This window comes from Colossoma macropomum, unplaced genomic scaffold (assembly GCF_904425465.1).
Source record: "Colossoma macropomum unplaced genomic scaffold, Colossoma_macropomum, whole genome shotgun sequence".
Classification (NCBI taxonomy): Eukaryota; Metazoa; Chordata; class Actinopteri; order Characiformes; family Serrasalmidae; genus Colossoma; species Colossoma macropomum.
The window spans coordinates 32,568,509-32,580,835 of record NW_023494807.1 but is presented as its reverse complement, the minus strand read 5'-3'; the positions used below and the strand labels follow the sequence as shown (position 1 = coordinate 32,580,835).

The 12,327-nt window shown below is 39.6% G+C and overlaps 1 protein-coding gene across 1 annotated transcript in view; it reads right to left on the bottom strand.

The window, feature by feature from the left end:
• Window positions 1-12,327, bottom strand: part of LOC118796910 — a 101,465-nt gene that overhangs the window by 62,399 nt on the left and 26,739 nt on the right. The window lies entirely within an intron of this gene.

The window sequence follows — 12,327 nt, the reverse complement described above, 5'->3', positions numbered from 1 at the left end:
TATAAATAATACAAAGAGCGTCTAAGATTTTTGGCTTTCAGCAGTAAATTGTAAGCATATAGCAATATGTGTATCATAAAACACGTGTTCTTTGAGGGGAGCTTTTACAAAATAAATAAATAAATAAAAATTTACATTTATTTTATGCAGTTACTGAATAATCTGCCTTGCGATTTGGTCAAGTAAATTCAGATGGACAAACCAAAATATACGCTGGAGAATAAGAGGTTAAGTGTGTTCAACCAACTGGTTTGTTCCCCAATACTTAATATAATACTTAAAATAGTATAATACTTATAATATATAATGTAAATCATTTTTTATGTCAACAGGCTACCTCAAAAAGTTATGAGAACTTATTTGGGCTTACAGTGTAGATGAACTGTGACCTGTGACATCACTGAACTTAGTGAGAGGTTAATAAAGCCGTCACTGTGGAAAACAGCTTAGCCTAAAAAAGACTAATCAGACAGCGCAAGTTCACCACAGCAGGAGACAAAGAGACTGAAGAGCGAATAAAGAAATGAGTGATTCACTTTATCAGCATCTCAGATCAGGTTTATCGAGTTACTTACAGCTACAGAAACGTGTCTACTGCATTCACGCTTAACCCTTTAAGTTCTCTACTGCATTCACGCTTAACTCTAAGTCCTCTACTGCATTCACGCTTAACTCTAAGTCCTCTACTGCATTCACGCTTAACCCTTTAAGTTCTCTACTGCATTCACGCTTAACTCTAAGTCCTCTACTGCATTCACGCTTAACTCTAAGTTCTCTACTGCATTCACGCTTAACTCTAAGTTCTCTACTGCATTCACGCTTAACTCTAAGTCCTCTACTGCATTCACGCTTAACTATAAGTTCTCTACTGCATTCACGCTTAACTATAAGTTCTCTACTGCATTCACGCTTAACTCTAAGTCCTCTACTGCATTCACGCTTAACCCTTTAAGTTCTCTACTGCATTCACGCTTAACTCTAAGTTCTCTACTGCATTCATGCTTAACTCTAAGTCCTCTACTGCATTCACGCTTAACCCTTTAAGTTCTCTACTGCATTCACGCTTAACTCTAAGTCCTCTACTGCATTCACGCTTAACCCTTTAAGTTCTCTACTGCATTCACGCTTAACTCTAAGTTCTCTACTGCATTCACGCTTAACTCTAAGTCCTCTACTGCATTCACGCTTAACTCTAAGTCCTCTACTGCATTCACGCTTAACCCTTTAAGTTCTCTACTGCATTCACGCTTAACTCTAAGTCCTCTACTGCATTCACGCTTAACTCTTTAAGTTCTCTACTGCATTCAAGCTTAACTCTAAGTTCTCTACTGCATTCACGCTTAACTCTAAGTTCTCTACTGCATTCATGCTTAACTCTAAGTTCTCTACTGCATTCACGCTTAACTTTAAGTTCTCTACTGCATTCACGCTTAACTCTAAGTTCTCTACTGCATTCATGCTTAACTCTAAGTTCTCTACTGCATTCATGCTTAACTTTAAGTTCTCTACTGCATTCACGCTTAACTCTAAGTTCTCTACTGCATTCACGCTTAACTCTAAGTTCTCTACTGCATTCATGCTTAACTCTAAGTTCTCTACTGCATTCATGCTTAACTTTAAGTTCTCTACTGCATTCATGCTTAACTTTAAGTTCTCTACTGCATTCACACTTAACCCTTTAAGTTCTCTACTGCATTCACACTTAACCCTTTAAGTTCTCTACTGCATTCACACTTAACCCTTTAAGTTCTCTACTGCATTCACGCTTAACCCAGTGAACTCACTGGTTCAGAAACATTGCATTATTCAGTGCAGTCTGTTGGCAGCTTTGAAACATTCAGCATTTAGGGGAGGAGTTTAGTGAAAAGCGTGCTATGATTGGTTTGATTTAATTGTGAAAGTGCATAATATTCTTTTGCATGTTATGAAAAATCCATTTTTAATCAATCACTTCAAAATATCTTTAAGAAAGTAGCAAAGTAAATATAGAACATTTAAAGTGAAATGTAGTGGGATGAACGATATTGCAAAAATATATCACGATACTGTGAGAAGTATCGCGATACATGATATGCATCACTACAGTTGGTTTTTCTGAGATTTAACAGACAAAATATAATCTGTAGTGCCACATATAAAATACAATAATAAAAATAAGCCTACAACTACAACAATATTTTATTAATTTTTATCCAGTTTTTTTATAAACTGTGCTGCATTAAATCCATTTAAATATCATGCATTATGCATCACTATATTTATTTTTTCTGAGATTTAACAGACAAAATTGAACCTGTAGTGTCCAATATAAAATAATAATATCATTATTATTAATAATAATAATAATAATAATAAACCCACAACTACAATGATATGTATTCAGTGTTTCACAAACTGCACTGCACTAAATCCAATTAAACAGGACTAATTACGCTTATTCATAATTAAACACGTAGTCAGTGTTCTATAAGTACTGATAATGTCCATGATGTACTCAGAAAAGCATACTGTGACATTATTTATCATGATAATGATAAAATATCACATTGCCCACCTTTAGGTGGGGTGAAAGTAAAAGTTAAAAAAAAATGGAAATACTTTAATAAAGTACAGACTAAATAAAGTACAGCAGTTAAGTACAGTAATGAAGCGCATATCTTGTGTTACTGTCCATCACCGAACAAGAAAAAAAACAAAAAAAACAAAGTATATGAAGTTTTTTTTTTACCCCAAATTCAGACCCACTGAGACAGCAGTCAGAACGGACGTACACAAACACAGAGCTCACATGGGCAGCATTAAGCCGCGACTGAGCAATGAAATTCTTCACATTGTAAAGACCTGAACTCCAAACATCCGTCTCTTATATTGAAAAAGAAGTCTAGAATTCTTCGTCTCAGATCAACTTTTACCGCTAAATTGAATCTGATATTGCAAAGAGCCAGATGTGCAGAAATATACAAGGAATGCAGGTGGGGAAAAAAACAGAACGAATCCTCAGAGAGGTCAGTGAGCGTGGTCAGCACATGGCTGAGTGGACTACAGCGCAGAAAAGCGCATGTTTATTTATTTATTTATTATTTCCAACACAAAATGAGTCTTTATGCAAGGTTTTTTTTTAAATGAGCATGAAACGTTGAGAAGATACAAGTTCTGCAGACTTCTCTATAAGATTTTTGTGGATGACTAATAAATATCTGTAGATCACTTTATCCAGTGATGCTACGTTTTAATCGGACTAGCCTTCAGATAGATAAACAGACAGACAGATAGACAGACAGACAGACAGACTGGGTATTGATTTTCAGGAGTTAGAAATTCACATAACTGACCGATATGATTTTATACAGTCATCAATTAAACAGACTCTAACAGTTGTATTTTACTGACAAATATTGATTCCAATACCAGTAACTCTATGGAAGCGTAAAATTAGCTGATACTACGTGCCAAACAATATATCAACAGTCAGACAGACAGACGGACAGACAGACAGACACACACAGTGGCATGCAAAAGTTCCAACACACCTTGTGAAAGCACATGTTTTGTTGAGTTTCTTTTTGGGAAGTTTGAAAGCAAACTTAAATATGTCATTTTCTGCTTATTTTAGCGCACAATTTATATTTATTTGCTGAGATTAACAAACTGAAAAACATAAAACATGTAATATAAAATGTGCCGTAAATTTTTGCAGTTTTATTTTTTTCAAACATGTTAAATTTCACAAATAAAAAGTAATTCCACACTAAAATGTGCAGATATGTGATAGATGGATAGATAGACAGTCAGACAGACAGACAGATAGATAGATAGATAGATAGATAGATAGACAGATAGATAGATAGACAGACAGACAGACAGACAGACAGATAGATAGACAGATACACAGTCAGACAGACAGATAGACAGACAGTCAGACAGATAGATAGATATAGATAGACAGATGACAGACAGATAGACAGACAGATAGATAGATATATAGATAGAGACGGACAGACAGACAGATAGATAGATATTTACAGCATTAAGACATAAGTCACTTCAACACTCTATGCTTGAATGTAAGTTTATACATTTACATTTTTACGTTTATTTCCAGAATGCACTTTTATTATCAGCACCTATAATAAGCAGAAGGCTTTGAGGTCCTCTAGTCTACGTTCTACAGGTTCCTCCGAAGTTTGTGTGAATGAAACCAGTCCAGACTTTAGCTCTGCTGTTGTTTAGAAGCTGAAGATAACAGAACAAAAGCGTCACAGTCTCCCTGTCTTACCTGTGCCATGTCTCTGTGGCCACAGCCCCTGTCCGGCATGCTAACGGCTGCTAATCTCATCCAGCTGATCTGAGTGCAGTGAGCATTGAGCTCCAGAGTGGAATCAGTACTAACTAAAGCCTCTGAACATCGCTCAGCCTGAGAGCGGGAAAGAGGAGGAGGAGAAAACCAAGAGAGAGAGAGAGAGAGAGAGAGAAAGGACTAAAAACACACAGAAAAGGGGGCCGGCCGGCTGAGTAAGATGATTCTGGGCGTAACTAGACTCCAACACAAGGAAAGAAAGAGGAGAACCAATCAGATAGAGGAGATCCCCCCCCTCCTTGTCACCAAAAAAAGATGCTAATGATGCTCAGTGCAGTCAGACAGGTAACGTCTGTGAGCTCCATTCACTGTGAACAGCCACTGTGACTTTACTTGGATGGAAAATTCTGAGATTAATAACAACAACAAAAGCAACTCTAGTGTGCCTGTGTGTTGTTAAAGGAATAAGCCATAAGAGGCGGGTTACTGTGATTTTGTCACGGAGTAAAACTCCCTTCCTACGGGCATTAGTGCACATGGCATGGGTGACGTACACATCTGTGAAGGCACCATTAATGCTGAACAACATATACATGTTTTGCCAACATATGCTGCCATCCAGACGACGTCTTTTTCAGGGAAGGTCTTGATTATTTCAGCAAGACAATGTCAAACCACATTCTGTATGTATTATAACAGCATTGCTCTGTATTAAGAGTCCGGGTGCTAAGCTGACCTGCCTGCAGTCCAGACCTGTCACCACTGAGAACATTTGGTGCATTATGAAATCCTGAAATCCTGCATCAAACAAGAACAGGGAAACATTCCACTTTCAAAACTACAGCAGTGTCTCCTCAGTTCCCAAACACTTACAGAGTGTTGTTAAAGAGGTGATGAAACTCAGTGGTAAACAGGCCCCCGTCCCAACTTTTTTGGAACGTGTTGTTGGCATCAAATTCAAAATGGGCAAATATTTTTCATAAAACAATAAAATATCTCATTTTCAACATTTGATATGTTGTCTTTGTAGTATTTTCCTTTAAAATGGTTTACATGATTTGCATATCTATTCTATTCTATTATTATTTACATTCTGCACAGCGTCCCAACTTTTTTGGAAATGGGGTTGTATATGTACCTGCTCAGTATCAGTTGTTCTTTGCATTTTTCCTGTTTTTGCTACTCGTGTTATTTAACCCTTTTATCCCTCGTTTGCTCTTTTGGATTCTCCCTTGAACTCTGGTATTGTATTGGTTGCTGCTCTGGCCTTTGACCCTTGCGTGTTTATTTACTTCAATGAATACATCAATGAATGTACTGACTCCATCACAAGCTACATCTAAAAACAATGTCAGAACATTTCCCAACCAGAAACCTTGGATCAATGCTGAGGTTCAAACCAAACTAAGAGCTCGGGCTGCTCTGGTGACCCGGCTAGCTACAAGAAGGCCAGATATGACCTTCAGAGGACCATCAGGCTGGCCAAAATGAGCTACAGGGACAGAGTGGAATTCAACTATCTTGGCTCTGATCTCAGACGTATGTGGAGTGGCCTGCGCACCATCACTGACGACAAAGAAGGTGTGATCTGTGATAGAGGCTCTTCCTCCACACCTGCAGATGAATTTAATGCTCATTATGCTCGTTTTGAGGCAACTAATACCTCACCTGCTGAGAAACTCCCAGTAGATGAAGAGCCATTCCCCTGTCTGAGGTGGTGAGATCCTTCAGGGCAGTTAACCCACGCAAGGCACCCGGTCCCGAAGGCGTCCACAGTCGTGTACTTAAAGCACGTGCCAACCGGCTGGCTGAGTTTTTCACTGACATCTTTAACCTCTTCTTAAGACTGTCAGTGATTCCCATGTGCTTTAAGGAAACCACAAGTGTTCCAGTCCCCAAGAAATCGTCCGTCACCTGCCTGAATGGCTACCAGCCTGTTGCACTGACATCTACAGTGACGAAGTGCTTCAAGCCGCTGGTCAAAACTCACATCTGCTCAACACTTCCAGCCACCATGGATCCCTCACCAATTTGCATACTGCTCCAACAGATCCACGGACGACGCCATTGCACTAACAATACACACTGCTCTCACACACCTGGACAGAAAGAACACATATGTGAGAACGCTGTTCATAGATTACAGCTCAGCATTCAACACAATCATCCCTGACAAACTCTTTCCTAATCTCACAGACTCGGGTTTGAACTCTCATCTCTGCTACTGTATACCGAACTTCCTGACGAGCAGAGCCAAACACACGTCTAACATCATCTTCAAGTTTGCTGATGACACCCCCATCCTAGGCCTCATCACTGATGGAGATGAAACAGCCTACAGAGACGAGGTCAGCGCTCTGTCAGAGTGGAGACATGACAGCAACCTCTGTCTCAACATCAGCAAAACAAAGTAGATGATCGTGGACTACAGGAAGCTGCAGAGGGGTGGTCTCTCCCCTATTCATCAATGGAGCCGAAGTGGAGAGAGTCAGCAGTGTGAAGTTCCTCGGCGTACACCTCACTGATGACCTCACCTGGTCCCTCCACACCAACACTACTGTGAGATCTGCCTGTCAGCGTCTCTTCTTCTCATGCAGGCTCAGGAAGTTTGGTCTGCCTCCTCAGATCCTCACCAACTTCTACAGATGCACCATAGAGAGCTTCCTCACGCGCTGCATCACTGTCTGGGACAGCGGCTACACCGCCTGCGACCGTAAGGCCCTTAAAGGAGTGGTGAGGACGGCAGAAGCCATCATAGGCAACAGACTACCAGCCTTACAGGACGTCTACCAGTCCCGCTGCCTCAGGAAGATCAAAAAGATCCGGTCAGACAGCGTCACCCAGCACACAGCCTGTTCACCATCCTGCCATCAGGCAGGAGATTCCGCAGCATCCAGGCCAGAACAACTCGGCTAATGAACAGTTTCTACCCACAGGCTGTCAGGCTTCTGAACAAGCTGTGAAGCTGTGGGTTCTTCACCTGCAACCATCTCACTCAGTCACTCTGTCAGCATTATTATTATATCACATCTCTGCTATGGACAATAACACCCTTAACACTAAGTCACTTTAAATAATAATAACACTGTCACTTTAAAATGTATATTGTCTCCATATTTTGTGTATATCTTGTGTATATTTTGTGTGTATTTAATATATTTCAGTTTGTTTTTCTTGTATTTTTATTTTTTTACTTATTTACTTTCTGTAGAGTGATTAGCTGAGCCTCACCACAGGCATTCCAATGTCCTGACATGCTATGCAAATGACCTATGAACTTGAAACTTGAAACTTTGCTCTCTGGTTTCCCATGTTTACCCTGTTGTAAACAAAACCCGCTAATTTAACTTCCTTGCGCGTCTGGTTCGTCTGCCTAATGTGACGAAGTCATCCCTTCAGTGTGAATCGACACTGAATGGCAGAATATGATATTCAAGCCAAAAAGAGATATAAAAATAAAAGCCAGATGAACACTGGCACGGCACAAAGGAGTGGAAACCGGCTGCTTTCTTCCTGCCAGATTCAGACACTTCCAGCTGAACTTTCCCACCAGTTTCTCACCAGCGCCCTTTGGAAGAAGGACACCTCCATTTTACATTAAAGGGCCAATACGCTAGGTTTTTCTTGTATTTTATTTTTTTCCCCTAGAGGTCCATTTATTTCTTGCTGTCTTTACTTTCTAGAATTAATAAGGCCATGCATTTCAGACTGGAATATGCAAATGAGTTTTGTTCTGATTGGCTGCCCTGTTCTCTACCTTACTGAAAAGCAGCCTGGGCTGAAACACTCCTTGTAACTTCAGTGTGGGTAGGTGGGGCTAAACTGCTGTAGGCTGAATATGTTCATATATGTAAATGTTAGGAGTGGAGAATAATCAATTCTTGGCTGAAAGGTTCTGAACTGATTTACAAAATGTTATAATTAGATGTTTGTATAGACACTGCTGTAAAATAAAGTCTTGCTCAGAGACTTTATAAGGTAGGGTAGAGGCTTTGAGTAGGAAAAATAGAGGATCTCGCTAATACAGGCATGTTTGAAGTTTTGGCATAAATGAAATAAAAGACCTGAAACCACAGGAAGCATCATTTCTTAATGACAAAGACAGACGAAAATACATTACGTAGGCCATCGAAATAAATAATCGAGAAATGCATTGAGAAACATTTAATAATCGAATCTTGACACCCTGAATTGAAATCGTATTTAATTGTGAGGTGCCCAGAGATTCCCAAACTCATCACAAAAATAAAGACCAGTGGTTTTCATATACGGACTGTATATACTGGGAAACGATATGTTTTCATTGGTTTTCCATTTTCTACACTCTTTAGAACAGACGGTTCTTCAAAGGTATTTAGAACCATGAGTTCTTTATAGCACCATTTCATGCTTAGAGGATTTTTTGTTTGGTGAAATGGTTCTTCAGAATGATGGATAATGTTTGTATATGGTTCTATATTGCACCAAAAAAGGGTTCTGCTACTGTTAAGACGGCTTGTCACAATAAAAGAACCCATTCTAGTGCTATGTAGAACCATATACAACATATCAATCTGAAGAACCATTTCACCATGCAGAGAACCAGTTAAGCATGAAATGGTTCTAAATAGAACAGTTCCCTTTACTAAGCCTTAAAGAAACATCTTTTTTAAGAGTGTATTCATTTAATGGGAAACGTAACGAACATTAATTATCTGTATTTGATCTTATGAAATCTGAATGCAGTCGTTATGATGAACCGTCAGAAACGAAGCCGAGACGGTTCAACAGAGCACATGCGCGCCACCTGTAGAGGGATAAAAAATGGCCGAGAGGGACTTGAACAGACAAATAAACTGGCAGGTTCACCGTTTGGTTTTGCCCGGAGCTCTGGCTTTGACAGGAGAGAGAGAGAGAGAGAGAGAGAGAGAGAGAGAGAGAGAGAGAGAGAGCGCGTGTGTGCGTGAGAAGCCTCCTTCTACTGGGGGAGAAGAAAAGAAAAGGAAAGAAAAGAAAAGAAAAGAAAAGCATGCACTTACAGACTTCTTTGTCTGGTGTAAAGAGAATAAGCTTGAGGAACCGTCTCTCTCTCTCTCTCTCTCTCTCTCTCTCTCTCTCTCTCTCTGTTTCTGTCTCACCTACCGTGAATGTGTGTGCTAAATACCGTCATTATGGTCATAATGAATGCAGCCACTAAATGAAAGGCCATTGTGTGAGGAAGGCATGTGACTTTTATTACTTTACCGATCAAAATCGGCCGCTCGGCGCTGGAGGAGAGAACAGAAGGAAGCTGTCAGTCGCGCTCTGAAAGAGGTCGTGCTGTGAGGGGGCAGTACATTATGATAATAAAGTACTTTCTCCAAAAGCCTGGCCGATTAACAGGCCGCGTACGAAGCAAAGAGGCGCTGAGGCTTCAAACGGCCCAAACAAAACACGCCGTCACTCAAAACACGCCGTCACTCATGGACACCCTGGATAAAAAAAGAACAAAGCCTAGCAGACCTCCTGTATTTCAGCTTCGTTTTGGCCGTCCTGACTGATTCTCAGAAATCTGTGCTGCGTTTCAGATGAAAACACTTTTCATTGCTGGATCGCTGAACAGAATACGCACTGATGCACACGGCTGTATAGAGCACTTAATAACAGTTATTGTGATACCGGCCTTCGCAATACTGATATTACAGAAGGCTACAATATGCAAACGAAGCATCCCACCAATCACAGTGTTTGTTTACTGTGTGCTGAGTGCATCCTGACCAACCACAGCTCCAGAACAGCTTCTGTGAGTGCTCTGAAGGTACTCGTAATATCCAACAAAAGCCAATTATTTCGGTTAAAAATAATGCAGGTCAGTCTTGAACCAAATTCCATTACTGAACGTGTTTTTAATATATGGCAAAGCGCAATATAAAAAATAATAAAAACCTACAAATATGACCTACCATACATTTTTTCCATACGTTGCAGCCCTAGCTCAAATACAGTGTACATATGATAACCAATCACATCAACCCTTTTCTCTATAAAAACCAAGACATTTACAGTTGTATGCAAAAGTTTGGGTGCACCTGGTCAAATCCCATGTTTTGTTGATTTTCTAGGTTTATTTATACAGCACCTTTCATACACTGCTGTCAGTCAAAGTGCTTTACAAATGAGAAAATAGTCAGAGTTGTTTAAAAAAAATAGTAAAGTAAAAAGAATAGAAATTAAAAACGTGACAAACAATAGATTTAAAAGAGAAAATCATTAAATTAAAAATCTAATTAGAAATTAATTTAGGATAAAAAATCAAATTAAAACTATAAGTTAGATTAGGATAAAAAAGTGATATGTTTACATATGCTAAGTAAGTTTCCTTTAAAAGTACAATTCTTGTTTATTTGCTGAATGTATAAGGAAAAAAACTGTAATCTCAGCAAACAAACAGAAATTTTGCTCTAAAAATTGCAGAAATTATTTTAGGTCTTTTAAGTGTGTCTCTGTAGAGGATTTGTGAGGATCACTTAGAAAATCAATAAAAACAGGGAATTTGACAGCCGAATTAAAACTTTGGTATGCAATTATACACACGTCCACCTATTCAAACTACAGCCGCTTAGCTCCGCCCACTCACACTGACGTTATAAGGAGCAAAGCTGCTTTTTGGATGGGGCACAATATAGGGCAGCCAATCAGAACAGCGCACACTCACATGCAACAGTCTTAAAGGCACAGTGAAAAAGAACAGCGTATTTAATTCTGAGGGATAGAGAGAGGATGGTAAATGGTCATGTAAAATTAAAATCACACTTACGATATTATAAGTGGACTTTACAGGTGGAAAAAAACAAAATACAAGAAAACGTAGGATATGCGCACTCCAAGTGATGCATAAAGAATGTGGCAAACATTTCCTCTCATTTCATTGCAAAACAATACATTCCCACCATATTCAAAGGGTCTAAGTCTCAAAATCTGATAAAATACTGCTGACTGAAAAGGAACTTTAACCCCTCGGCTGCCCTCAGAGCATTTAGAGGGTTGGACAGGTCAATTATAGACACTCACTCCACACTGAAAGCCCAAAATGTTAGTGCCCAGTTTATCCTGGCAGGCCGTTCCTATCATCCACTCTCCACAGGAGCTCTCATAGTGGCCAGTCAGAGACCTAAAGCTGGCTCTGAGGTTTAACGTTAGGTCAGGAGCTCCGTCAGTCACTTCCTTCAGTCTTCTGCAGGCCGAGGACGAGCTGGACAGGGATTTTAGAGGATTAGGGCCAGGTTGGTTGACCTGAGCCAGCAAACAGTACAGTCTCAATGTGGAGCAGGATAGAGTGAAGTCTAATCGGGGCTGATGAGATTAACCCTACGAGGTCCCTCACTGTGCTGGCTGGGTTGGGGAAATATAATTGATCAAGTTGATGTATCTAATATTATTCATGTTGAGGGTGCTGTCAGCGTATTATAAGCTTATTTAACTTATTTCTAGATATTTTTATTTTGAGTAATTTTATTAAGTAAAACTCTCACTATATTCATTGTACTGTATTGCGTCATTATGTCTCCATGTTGGTAGGTGAGCTGTAACTCTGACTGTGCTCTAATGGAGCTCGTCTCATCACCGTTACTGCAGATACAGCCCTGCAGGAGGATAAACACCAACAACACAGACCAGAATGACCACTAAAAAGACATTTTAGACGCGTCTCCAGAAAACACTATGAGAGAAGATCGGCTGATTGGTGGATCCGTATAACCTGCACATCTCCAGAGTTCAGAACATCCCAGTGTGAGATATTTAATAAAAACTAATAAAAGCAGCACCAAAACTGCCAAAGCTCTTAAATAATAAACTCATACACATAAATACAGCTGAATTCAGCTTCTTAATCTTCTCATTTCAATTTTCTGTTCCACCTTAAATGGTGCTGCAGTTACACTAGTTATGAAAGTTGGCAAATACGAAGCCAACATCAGGTTATCTCAATAAATGCATTAATTTACCTAAATAAATGCAATAATTTACCTCAATAAAAGCTCCTTAATCAATACCCCCCTCAACCTTCCTCT